General features: G+C 31.3%; 1 long non-coding RNA gene across 6 annotated transcripts; it reads right to left on the bottom strand.

Annotated features, from left to right (window-relative positions):
• Positions 1-5,971: 5,971 nt before the first annotated feature.
• On the bottom strand, positions 5,972-12,161 carry LOC136228956 (uncharacterized). 6 transcript variants are annotated; one of them, XR_010688925.1, is made up of 5 exons: positions 11,947-12,161; positions 11,665-11,873; positions 9,214-11,535; positions 7,688-7,868; positions 5,972-6,363 (listed from the first exon to the last, which is right to left on the bottom strand). It is a non-coding gene; the product is annotated as an uncharacterized lncRNA (long non-coding RNA). The 6 variants fall into 6 exon arrangements; XR_010688927.1 differs by having other exon boundaries at positions 5,972-6,333; XR_010688924.1 differs by having other exon boundaries at positions 5,972-6,323.
• Between the last annotated feature and the right edge of the window lie 844 nt (positions 12,162-13,005).

Below are 13,005 nucleotides of genomic sequence, written 5' to 3'. Positions count from 1 at the left end.
TTATACCTTCTAATTAAGATTCTCTATTTATTTACATTGGATTTTTGTTATAACGGGTTAATGAGTTAAAGAGTCATACAACTCATTTAATAGATTTTGATATATAGCAGGTTAATGGGTCAAATGTGTTGTGTTAATTTTTTACTCATGTTTTACCTGTTTAATTAATTGAGTTATCTAGGTCAACCGTGTCAACCCGTTTAATAAACGGATCGTGTCGTGTCAACCGGTTTATTAAACATGTCATGTTAGGGTTGACTAAACAGGTCGCCTAAGTAGGTTGACACGACCGGTTTACAACTTGCGAACCTATATTCACACTCCAACAATACTCATCATATTCATTCGGTAATTTAAAAGGCTTGGACACTGTATAGTAAACAACCTATTACTTTTTATGTTTTATTTTGGCTTCAATTTCTTTCAATATGGTCCCGGCATGTTAGTGACATTATAAGGCCAATACACCTTCTCAATCAAAATATAACAAGATTGAAAAGACATAATAATAACTCTATTGATACAGCATTTTTAGTTTTCGGATTTCCGTTGGTTTTAGATTAGAGGTGGCAATTTCGTATTTTGTGTCAAAATCGTGTTATCATATATATATATATATATATATATATATATATATATATATGTTCCATATGGTTTTATTATATGTTATAAATGCTAGAAAAATGATTTTTGTATCAATCATGTGGTTTCAGTTAGGTTGTCTCTGTAAATCGTGTTTTCGTGTTAGAAATTGCCACCCCTAAAACATAAAGAGATGTTCTGAAACATATATCAAAGTTAACTAGTTTTACCTTAACTAGTAAACCTTTCTTTCCGGATATAATAGCTTTCCTTGTATACATGATAATTGTCAAGCCCTGGTAAATTGGGACTGTGTTGTGACCCACAAGCGACATTCAAATGAGAGGATGGATCCCAAATTAATATAAAAGATGTTATTGACATTAGCTAACAACTAAAGTTTTTAGTTCAATTTCTTCTGTAGCCATAACAATAACTATCAACTAAAACTGTTATTTCAAAGATCTGCATTTTGGTGGTTTGAAACTGTCTTTATTTCTCTCAACCATGTCCAAAAATGCAGAAAGCCGCAGGGAATTCTTGCTGATAACCAAATATTGAGCTTGACTCCATAGAAAGAAGTTAGTAAACTTGTTTATGTAGAGGCTTAGTTGATGGGAGAGACTATCAGATATGCTGATGATCGTTACTTGTTCTTCTCTTTTCTTGTTATTAATTTGTATGCTTATTTTGTTGGATTGTTATTGTAATAATTTGCCAGATTACAACCCTTTAGGTATGGGATTCGGGAATTATGTTAAGATAATTATGTTTTACTTGATTTATTAACTTATTGATTAGATTGCTAATTGATTTATGGGTTCATGCCATAAATTTGCATCTACCAACAGCTAGGGGATGCACATTATTCTGGAGCAACTTAATAATTTATTAGTTTATAAGTTTATATTATACTTTTTTTTTTTTTACACAGTATAATTGAGTTTTGTCCAATAGGTATCATATAAAACAAAATATTTATAACCACAATAACATACAAAACATACCGTCAACATTGGACCATAATACTTGACGAGCTTCGGTGGCATCTAGAACCATTTGGGGAGGTAGTGTAATGACCCGGTCCGGAGTGGGTGGCGCCGGGGTAGAAGGTCTAAGCAAGGAGCGGCCCTAAGGGATGGCGATAAGAGCAGGAATGAACTGAATCCCACATCGAAAATGGAGAGAGGGAGATTGGGGCTTATTAGTAAGATATGAATCTAATACATGCAAGCACATTTTAAATCCGTGAGGTCCAATGTGTTGGAATTGGGCCAAAGCGAACAATATCTACATAGTATTGGACCAGGATGTTACAGGTAGACTCTGAGCTGGCAAAAGATGCTATCATCCTGGTGGTGAAAAATACCATAATAGCATCTTGTTGCTTCTCTCATAGAGTCTACTTCTCATTGAAGTACTTCATGTTATCATCAACTGTTTTACCAACAAGACCAAGGATAGGATAGGGATGGTGAAAAAAATAAAATTCTAGAACACCTTTTTTGGATTCCCTAAAACCGTTTTCGAAATTATTGGTGGCAGAATAGTTGAATTACCTTGATAGGCTCAATAAAAACACAAGCATGTGATTGGTAGGTTAGAAAAAAAAAATAGTTCAATGAAAACCATTGAATGAGTGGAGTTTAATATACATCAAGTAAATGTGAATTTGTTTCATCCACGTTTGTGACCTTCAATTCCCAGAAAAGAGTGGCAAATATTCAGAATTATATATACTTTATAAATAGAGTTCTTTTTTTAACAGACTTTATAAATAGAGTTTGTCCTTATATATTTGGTAAGTATCAAGAGAAAGATAAGATAGTGTCATACTAATATATATATAAAAAAAAATCAATGCTTTGTCTTGTGCTATTTTTAGTTTTTTATTCAGTAAATTAATAGTGCCTCAAAATTACAGAATTAGTTCTCATAAATTACAATTCACTCTTTACCAATTAACATCTATAGTCTCTTTTTTTTGGTAGGGAACATCTATAGTCTCTTTAATCTAATAAAGTTTAGGGTAAATTACACAATGATCATAATTAACAAATTATTTATAACTGTATCAGACTCTTAAATAAATTTATTTAAATGTCAAACAAATTTATTTAAATGTCATATTTGGTGGTTTTTTTAAAACTGTTTTTATTTCCTGCAACTGAATAACTGAAAATTTGATAAACATAGAAATAAAATTATGATATTCTGATATTTTAAAATTTAAAATCATATAATGATAAAATACATAAAAGCGATTTTCATAATTATAAATAGTTTTTAAAATATGAATTTCTGTGTAATTTTCCCTAAAGTTTACCCTTTTATTAGAAATTAATTTATATATATATAATTGCGTTTTAAATGTTATTTATTATATTAATATAAGCATGGAAAATAATATTTTGAGTTGAAATTGTTGGATCAAATAAATAAACTTTCACAGGTAACAGAGGAATAGTATAATTGCTGGAAGAAAATTCTCTTGCCTTACTACTTGTATTGATAGATATTTATAGATTACAGACATCAGTCTTGATCACATGCACGCATGTAGAATTTGTTCATTTACTGTTAGATATAGGCTTATTAGAATCCTAAGGTGGAGATTCAAAGCATTCACAGGCTTAGATTTAATAAGCTTATATCTAACGGTGAATGAGCAAATTCACTTGCTCATTAAGGTGCATGTGAAAATTCCTCGAACACACTCTTAGTAAACAACAATAACTCTCTATAAATACAGATGACTCTTTGTGAAACAATACAACTCTTGATAAATACAGAAATGACTCTTGGACAATACACTGAACCAAATTAAAGACTATTAATTATAAGTTTATTATTTCAACAGAAATAATAAATATATATTTTATATAATATTTATTTTATGCGAGGAGCCTACGGTGTTCTCGAATGTGCTGTTATTGCAAGAGAATCTGCAGCTATTGAATCTGGTCTTTCGTAATTTGTATACTATTAAATTTTTAATTTATTTGTTAATGAAACATAAGTTAAATAGTGATTAATAAAAAAAACTCAATCAAACATGAGGGAGATTAGAGAAGAGGGAGAAAACAGGCTCCTCCAAGGTTTGACAGTCTATGACTTCGTTGTATTGAAATAATAAACTTGTAATTAATAGTCTTTAATTTGGTTCAGTGTATTGTCCAAGAGTTATTTTTGTATCTATATCTGTATTTATAGAGAGTTAATGTTGTTTACTAAGAGTCATGTCTGTAATCTATAAATAGCTATCAATACAAGTAGTAAGGAAATAAAATTTTCTTCCAACAACTATACTATTCATCTGTTACATGTGAAAGTTTATTTATTTGATCCAACAAATTGGTATCAGAGCCAGACAAAAATTCTGTTCAAAATTGAGAATCATGATGAAAAGAGAAATCACCATTGATTCGTGGGAGTTCAAGTCGCAGATTTGGAAAGCCATGTGTTGCTGCATCAATGACATCAAAGAACAAGTCGATTCTTTGACTTTCGAGGAGATCAGGAGGTTGTTGGAGAAGGATTTGGGATTGGAGAAATATGCTTTGGATGGACAGAAGAAATTTATCATGCAATGTCTGGTGGAATCCTTAGAAAATGATGATGATGAGAATTCTGGGGATTTAGGAGAAATTAAGGTACAAGGACATGTATGTGATGATGAGGAGAAAATGGAAAATTATCCTGTGATGGGGATTTATGAGAAATTAAGGTACAAGGACATGTATATGATGCTGAGGAGAAAATGGAAAATTCTCCTGATGATCCAGTCAGTAAGAAGAAATAAGTTACAAGTAAGAGCAACATTACCAAGACCATATTGAAGAGAGATTCTTATATTAAAGCCAATTGTGACGAAGTTACAACCACTACAAAAAAAAGGCTTTTAATAAAGGGAGATATTCTCATTAAAAGTCTAAATATCCTCACTAAAGCGTTTTTAACGAGAATAATTACTCTCATGGCACTTCTCATTACTGGGGTCCCTTACTAAAAGTATTAACGAGGATAAAGTGTTATTCTCTTTATAAACATACAATGATAATAATTTTATCCTTATTAAAATATTTTTTTAATGATAAGCAAATATTCTCATCAAAGTATTCATAATGATTTAAAATCTTCTCATCAAAATGTTTATAATGATAAAAAAAATCATCTCAAAAAAATGTTTAAAATGATTTAAAATCTTCTCATTAAAGTGTTTCAAGTTTTTATAATGATATTTCTCCTCATTAATAATATTATTTGAAATAAAATTGTAAATAATAAAATAAATAAAATTTTGGATTGAAGGAAGCTGTGAATTGCATTTCCACAAAATCTGATCAAGCCATGCGCACTTTGTGCATGGTGTTTGTAGTTCACATGTGGCTCAGTCCAAACAAATTCTACATTTACCATCCTAACATGTTTTGGCAAGTGAAATGCTTTTATACAAAACTCCAACAACTCTGTGCACTCTAATTGGGTCCGAATCCAAGTGTTTGGTGGCTGAAGGTAGGTATCACACTCTGGGCAATGTCTAATAAACATATGCTTCTTCAAACCTTTAGTTATATCAACTTTGGAGTGCAAACACTTCACCCACATTAACACTATTTGGTTGCATTGGAATGCCACATTTACAATATAACACGCTTCCAACAGTTTGACGAACTACAAACATTCCTACTTCTTCATTAGCCATTATTGTTGTTCATGGGATAAAAAAATATACAAAAATTACTACAAACTGATAAGCTCAAAGTTAAGGAGAAAAACACAAACACTTGACCCATTGACACCAGCAAAACAGCATAACAGAATCCTAATATATAATCTAACTACACCTTTTTGCCCCCAAGCTGACAGAGACAGGGGCAAAACCATCACTTATAGGGGTGGTTCCGGAGGCCTGGCCCCATAGCACCCCTGAAAATAAATACCATGTAACTACTAAGTCATCAACTATAACTACTACAAAACAACAGAAACAAATATGATTAAGCATAATTAAGCATCATGTCATTCATATGTTCCAATGTAAGGATCATATATTGGCACATATGATTCATATACCGAGACTGAAGCAAGAGAACAAAGCCAATAACTAACAAAATTGGGATTGAGGAGAAAATTATTTTAATTATCTAGCTCAATGTTCAAAAACACACAAAATACTACAACTGTCTGAAAGCAAGCATACAGAAGTCCATAAGCTTGTTTACAGATTCAGAAAACTTATTCTATCATCTTGCAATTGCACACCTAAACTACCCCAATAATATAAACATCCTACTTTACCACACATCATGAAGGAAAATGAACAAAGTCCAGAATTAAAAGAAATTTGGATTGAAAATCAATTATAGGTATAAACTCAGTGGGCAGATCAACATTCAAATTGGAAATGCATACATATATATAAATTACTTCTGCTCAATCTTATCCATTCAATAAAATTCGGGTTACCGACAAATGCTCAATGCAGCACCAATTCTGCTACAATGTACATATTTTTCACCGAATGGTAAGCTTCAAATCCAATTAATCGGTCTATATAAAAGAAATATAGGATTGTGAATTCAGAACTCTGTGTATCGATGCACATGTGTACTACCACCAACATTGCTGCTACTACTACTACACTAATACACAGATTTTAGATATCATGACCCATCCGTGACTCATGTCTGGTTCGAAATTCTTTGAATTTGAATCTACCAAGAGCTTGTGAGCAACCCCTAAAATGAGCTACAACTATTGTAAGCAAATCAAAATAAGCTACAAAAGACAAACAACAACTATCAGAGAAACATATGTTCACATAAAGTATACTTCATGTAGAAGCATCTTAACCAGTTCTTTTACAGAACTGGCCCTGTTTTGTAAACAGGGCTGGTCCTGTTCTATTACATAACTGGTTAACATGCTAAACACAAAGATGAATGCAATGAAGCTAAATTTTACAAACCATAGATGCATTTAAGAACGTGGATATATGAAACATGAAATATGAAGTATACTTCATGCAGTAGAAACATGTTAACAAGTTAGGCTCTGTTCTTTATCGCTGAAAAAAACTGAACTGAACTGAATTGAATTGAATTGAACTGAATGCTACTAAATACTGAATTGAATTGAACTGAACTTAACTGAATGCTACTGAACTTAACTGAATGCTACCGAACTTAACAATAATGATGATATTAGACTTTAAAATAATTTTAATGATAATATTGGACATTAATAAACTTATAATAATAATAATGGTTCTAATAAATTTAATAATATCAATAATTAATAAATATATTATTAAAGATAAAACTAAATTGAATATCAAATAAAAGCTCGGGTTGATAAAATCTTGGCTTGATAAAAGCCTATGAAATTAAAGAAAAATGAATCTAATTTAAATTAAAAATACAAATTACATACAAACACAAATTTACGTATAATTTAAAGCCTATGAAATTAAATACAAATTTTCATATGAATATAAACTCTTAACTTTTTATTCTAATTATGGGTTAAAGTGCAAAAATAACGTTTTGGGTCAGGAGTAATTTTACCCCTAACGTCTAAAATGGTGCAATTTTATCCCTAACATTGATAAATTCGGTAAATTTTAGAAACAATTCATAATATGGATGCATACTTTAGTTTTAATTTTTTTATTAAACGATATATACTTTAATAAACTATCATTTCTTGACTTTTATCTAATTTATAGATAATGATAAAGTATAAATAATAATAATCATAATAATATATAATAATAATAAATAATGATAAATTATAGATAAATAATAATAATAATTATAATATAATAAATAATGATAAATTACTAAATGCTGAAACTGAATACTGAATTGAATTGAATTGAACTGAATTGAATTGAATTGAACTGAATTGAACTGATTGTTACTGAAATTAAGTGATAAAGAACAGGGCCTTAGTCATTGAAACACTCAAATTTACTCGTAAAGTAAAGGGTCTTTCTATATATAAGCAACATACCAACATGATAATAAGATTTGAGAGATCAGAACCATTGTCTTAAAGCAATGCAGAACACCTTATGGAACAGAAAAGTTATCAGAATTACCATGCCTTCTATAGAGAAGCCTTTGGTCCATTTTATAAGAGTTCCTGATGCTATTGATGATTGCCTAACTGGAAATGAAAAGGTAAATCCGATTTCTCTTTGCTGACAATGAGAGAGGCAAATCGTCACTTTCGGTAGCAACAAACTTTGCAAGTGCTTGAGCAATGAAATCAAATAATGCCTGAAATCATGATCATTTACGAATGTATCAGATATGAACTATGAAATATGATGTATGCTTCATGTCGGAGATTAATATAAGATATGTGATTGGACCGTAACTATCAGCTCGAGCTTTTAGTTCAATCGGTTCCTTGTGTGGGGGTGTGTCGGATCTTAATATAAGATATATGATTGGGCCTTAACTATCAGCTCGAGCTTTTAGTTCAATCGGTTCCATGACACTTCATATTTCTTATAGAAAATAGAGAAAAACTAAGATAAGGGTATAGGAATGTTTAGTTTTAATTATGTGTTTTGTTTTGTTTAATTAGTATTGAAATTTAGTATAGTTAGAGACATTAATTGGGTGAATTAAAAAGGACAGAAAGAAAGAAGAGGATGGGATTGGATATAGTGGGATTGGAATTTAGAATTGGAATTTCTTTTTGCTAAAAGTTAAAAACATGTGACAGCTACTTGTGGTTTCTTATTTGTGTCTGATCACATTCTGACACTCTTGCCTGTCCTTTCCACTATCCACCCTATTCCATCACTCACACAATTGCATCTTAAATTTTCATCATTTTTTATTTTCAAGCTGTTACTTAGATTAGTTCAGAATTAATTTATCCAAATGATACTAGTTTCTGTGTCTATTGTTCACTTCAGAATCTCGGTAAATTACAGGAGGATAAGTAATTGATCTCACCCTTATCAGTAACAATAATTCTCTAACTGTAATAATTAGTAAGAATCCCAGCTTGCCTAGTAATGACGCGAACATTAGTAAGAATTCCTAAAAAAGGAAGAGAACGATTATTTAATTAAAAAATTGAGACATGAATTAATAAAGAAAATGGGAAAGTCACTTGTCCTTTGCTACTATCTTTCCCATACAGCTCAAGAATATCCAGAAATTTCATTATATATTAACCTTTTAGGAAAAAAATCAACATTAAACAATTTTTATCTTTTGCAGCCTTATGTCAAGCGCCTAAAAGTTTTGCTTGATAAGATTTCAACCATAGTACTAAAACTATATGCCCCTTTATTGAGCAAGTTTTGTCATATAGGTATTTATAGACATTCTAAGTTGATATATGGACAAAAATTGTGCTGCAAAAATAGAACTTTATAATATGTCACAAGGATAGTCATTAGTCTAACACACATACACTTGTTGAAGCCCACTCTATAAAAAGGGCAAAAATAAAAGAAGAAACTTAAAATAGTTTTCACCATCAAATTTGATCAGAATTTCACATAGTACACAAGAGAAAATTAAACATCCTTATAAGAGTTTTCACTATCAAATTTTATCAGAATTTCAATATAGTTTCTTAATAAGATGAAGTGAGACTTACTTCATCTTGAGATTGAACTCCTACCACTTGTAAATTGTAATCCATCCCCCATATTTATATGGATAATGTATTCCTATATCCATGAATGGGATCCAATGCATAGAGTGCTCACACCCACTCTCTGAAATTCAAAAGACCAAGGAAATGATATCCACAAGACAATAACATCCTTCCAAAAAACGAAACAGAAAACTAGAAAAGAAATTATATAAAAAGTATATAGCTGTATTCAGAAGACAACTATAAGTTTAACACCAAAAGAAATAATTGCTTGTAATAATCAATCCAAAATGGTTGAAAAAAGATATGTGCTCATATTTTGACACTTAACATGAAAATGGGCACAGCTGTATGATGTATGTCAAGTTGTCAACAGATGTAGAGCATAAGTCAATATCAATTTTATGCATCCAATCACAAGCAAAAGACTTATGGTCCGTTGAGACTTCCTCGGTTATATTTTCAACTAAACCATACATGACAAGAGCCTCCAAATTCTTAGTGAAATAAACAAACTGCGTTGCATGGGCATTCCCTCATTGGGGGATTTGTTAAAGAAAACCAGACAGACTCATACCTTCAAACCTATTAGGATTGAAAGGTTCGAGATGAACCATTGAAGAATTAAAATTTAATGGTCGAAAAGACCAGAATGGTTAAAGATTCAATTGCACTGCTACATGTATCCAAATTTCTCAATGGCTATGTTGTTCTAAAGTTCAAAATTCTGATCATGAGTTTCATATTTGGACTCTTTATGTTGGTTGTCCCCTGAGATTTGTTTCATTTCACACATAATTGCAGCAAGTTTATGGAAACATCTATAGCTTAGGTATGAAATATTTTAAAACAATCTAGTGGTTACTGGTTTGAATTCCTCACCTTCTATTATGGAATCTTCACTGAAAGACTCTATTTCCATCAGACATGTAAAGGAAAACAGAGTTATTCACGAGATTGCCTAAAGCCACCAGGACACTAAGAGAAAATTGTGCAAGTAGATAAACTCATAGAATGGGGTAATTCCATAAGCCAATAGTTTCCCATATTTCCATATCTTGTAAAAAATATCTATACAATCATGTAATCATTCCATGGTAAATCTAAACACTAGAATGTAAAGAATACATAAAATAAATAGAATACCTTCTGCATTTCCCCATTTAAGAATGTAAATGCCACATTACAGAGGTAGGTGCTAGCAGCCCTAAGGAGAATGAAGACAAGAACCAAACAATCTGATCGGTGCAAGTGGAATAATGAAGGGAAGGCATATACAAATTAGCCAACATAAGCAAGTATATAAATGCAGATACACATGCAAAATGAGAACTCCAAAATGACAAAGCAAGCAAAGAAATCTGTCACACTAATATAGGCAAATAAGTGGTAGACAATCAAAATAGGTGAATTCTTGCAGTGTAAAAATAATAAAATTGAAGTAAATTTTCATATCATTATGAAGAAATAGTTAGGAATGCCTCATTTAATATGGACCTGACATTATGGAGGAGCCATTAAGGTGTAATTTTGAGTGATTTATATGTTTTTGTGTTATTTTTGCACTTTGTGTCATTTTTGCTGTTAGTTAAATGTTATTCCATATATGTAACAGAACAGAAAACTCAATACATAAAATAAAATTAGCTAATATAGTAAGCATACTTGGATAAGTATCATTTAAATGCTTCAAGAAGACAACATATATTATTGTATTTATTAGGGTAAGCAACTTAGCAGCAAAAGGCCTAGGACAACTACCCACAACCATTCAAATTACAATAATAATCAGCACCTTCATCTGTCATTTCTATTTAACACCTGCTAATTACAATAATCAATCATTACACATTCACTGATCAAATTTACCAGCAGTCTTCTGCTATCTATTAACCTCACTTACAGAGTCGTCTAGACAAGTCGAAAGATTGATAAAATCAGTAATCCCAAACTTCCTACAACATCAAACAAACTATTTCATGAAATTGTCTATATTTTCTTTGATTGAATGCATGTACCTATTTCGAACTTGTCACGATTCGAAACTACTCCTATAATTTTGGAACCTCTGCATAATCAAGCACCCTCAGCAACCTAATAAATTAATGTTGGATTTGGATTGACAAGTTAAAGATCAAAACCATTACTCAATTGAAGATTAAACCCAGTACCTCAAACTAAACCAATTAAAATTTGTTTTCATATATGAATTGTTAAACATTTGAAAGTGAGATAATACCGACAAGTCCAACAGCTCTGAATCCAAAAATGGCCACCGTGGATCCCTCCTCCACTCTGCTGTCTTCCACGCTGCTCCTACACCTGCCAATCCCAATCTTCAACATCTACTTTTGAAAATATTATATACCATTTGAATCAAGAAAATATCTAAAATTAAAAATGAGTATGCATGATCTGTTGAAATTCCACAACTGACCAAAGAGGCTTTACCAGGTGGGATATGAGGATTCAACTTGACCACATTAGCAATATCCACAATAGTATGCTGCTAAAGCTTGAAACCTTCAAGAAATGCCTCCCCTTTCGTATCCCTAAATCGGCTTGTTCCATCCTCTCACATCCCAAAGTACTAGAAGCCACTGGAAATTTGGAGCAATTATTTTATTGGAGGTGCTCATTTTAACCCGGCGGCAATACCTCTATTCAAACTCAGATCAGAACTTACAACACATATCTGACAGTTAAAAAAGAAAGATTGGCAAGAACCGGTACCATTTTTTATGTAGCATTCTTCGAGCACTGACCGCGATGATACAACTACCACACGACGAGAACCTAATCTGGGAGAAGTGATTGGATGAATTTCTGAGACAGTTTGAAAAGTCCGATGAAGAGTTCGATTGGGATTGAGAAGAAAGTGAAGATAACCTAGAACTGGAAGAGAGATCGGAGATGGAGTGTCTTTTACAATTTTACAATTAATTAGGTTTCCTGAAAATTTGGGGAAAGATGGCGCCTTAAATATTTTAGTCGAATATTTGGTGGGGAACGGATGGCGCCTTAGTTAAAAATTTGGGCTCTAAAAATTTGAGGAATATTTAATAAAGATATATATAATAAATAAACTCAAATTTTATTTTTTTAGTGTTTATGATATTATTTATTCTTATTATAACCATTCATGATATGTTTTAATAAAGATATTTAATATTTTCATTATATTTTTTATTTAATGAGGATATTTTTAAAAAAACAATCTAAAAAATAAAGTGATTGTTACTAACACTTAATGATATTATTTCTTCTCATTATATTTATCTTTCAATGAGAATTTTCTTATTATCATTATTTTATTCTCATTATTATTTGTTTTTCTTGTAGTGAACGAACAGTCTTTGTCGAATTTTAGAGGAAGATTTTAGACTTGATAAATTTGCACTTGATCCATATAAGAAATATATAGGCAATCTGTTAGATGAGGTATATCTATGGGTTGATGAGAATTCGGAGTCTTCAGACAGAGACAGTGATGAAGATGATGAAGATGAAGTAAAACCAGAGAATAAAGTTAGTGCAAATCAAAAGGTGCAGAATTATGAAGCATAAAATAAGAGGGAGAGGCTTGAAAAAGAAGTCAACGCATCAGGCAAGAAGCAAAGCAAGCTTATGGAAGAAGCAGCCAAGGACAACAGCAGTGCAGAAGGCTCCGGGAATGCCTCTGATGATAGCGATTCTCAATCATCTGTTGAACAACATGACAAGAAAAATGAAATTTCAACACCAGCATATAGTAAAGACGTTGAGCATCTAAAAACGGTAATAAAATCACGT

Source organism: Euphorbia lathyris, chromosome 5 (assembly GCF_963576675.1).
Source record: "Euphorbia lathyris chromosome 5, ddEupLath1.1, whole genome shotgun sequence".
NCBI classification, from domain to species: domain Eukaryota; kingdom Viridiplantae; phylum Streptophyta; class Magnoliopsida; order Malpighiales; family Euphorbiaceae; genus Euphorbia; species Euphorbia lathyris.
The sequence above is the reverse complement of the archived record's forward strand: the minus strand, read 5'-3'. Positions and strand labels throughout refer to the sequence as shown.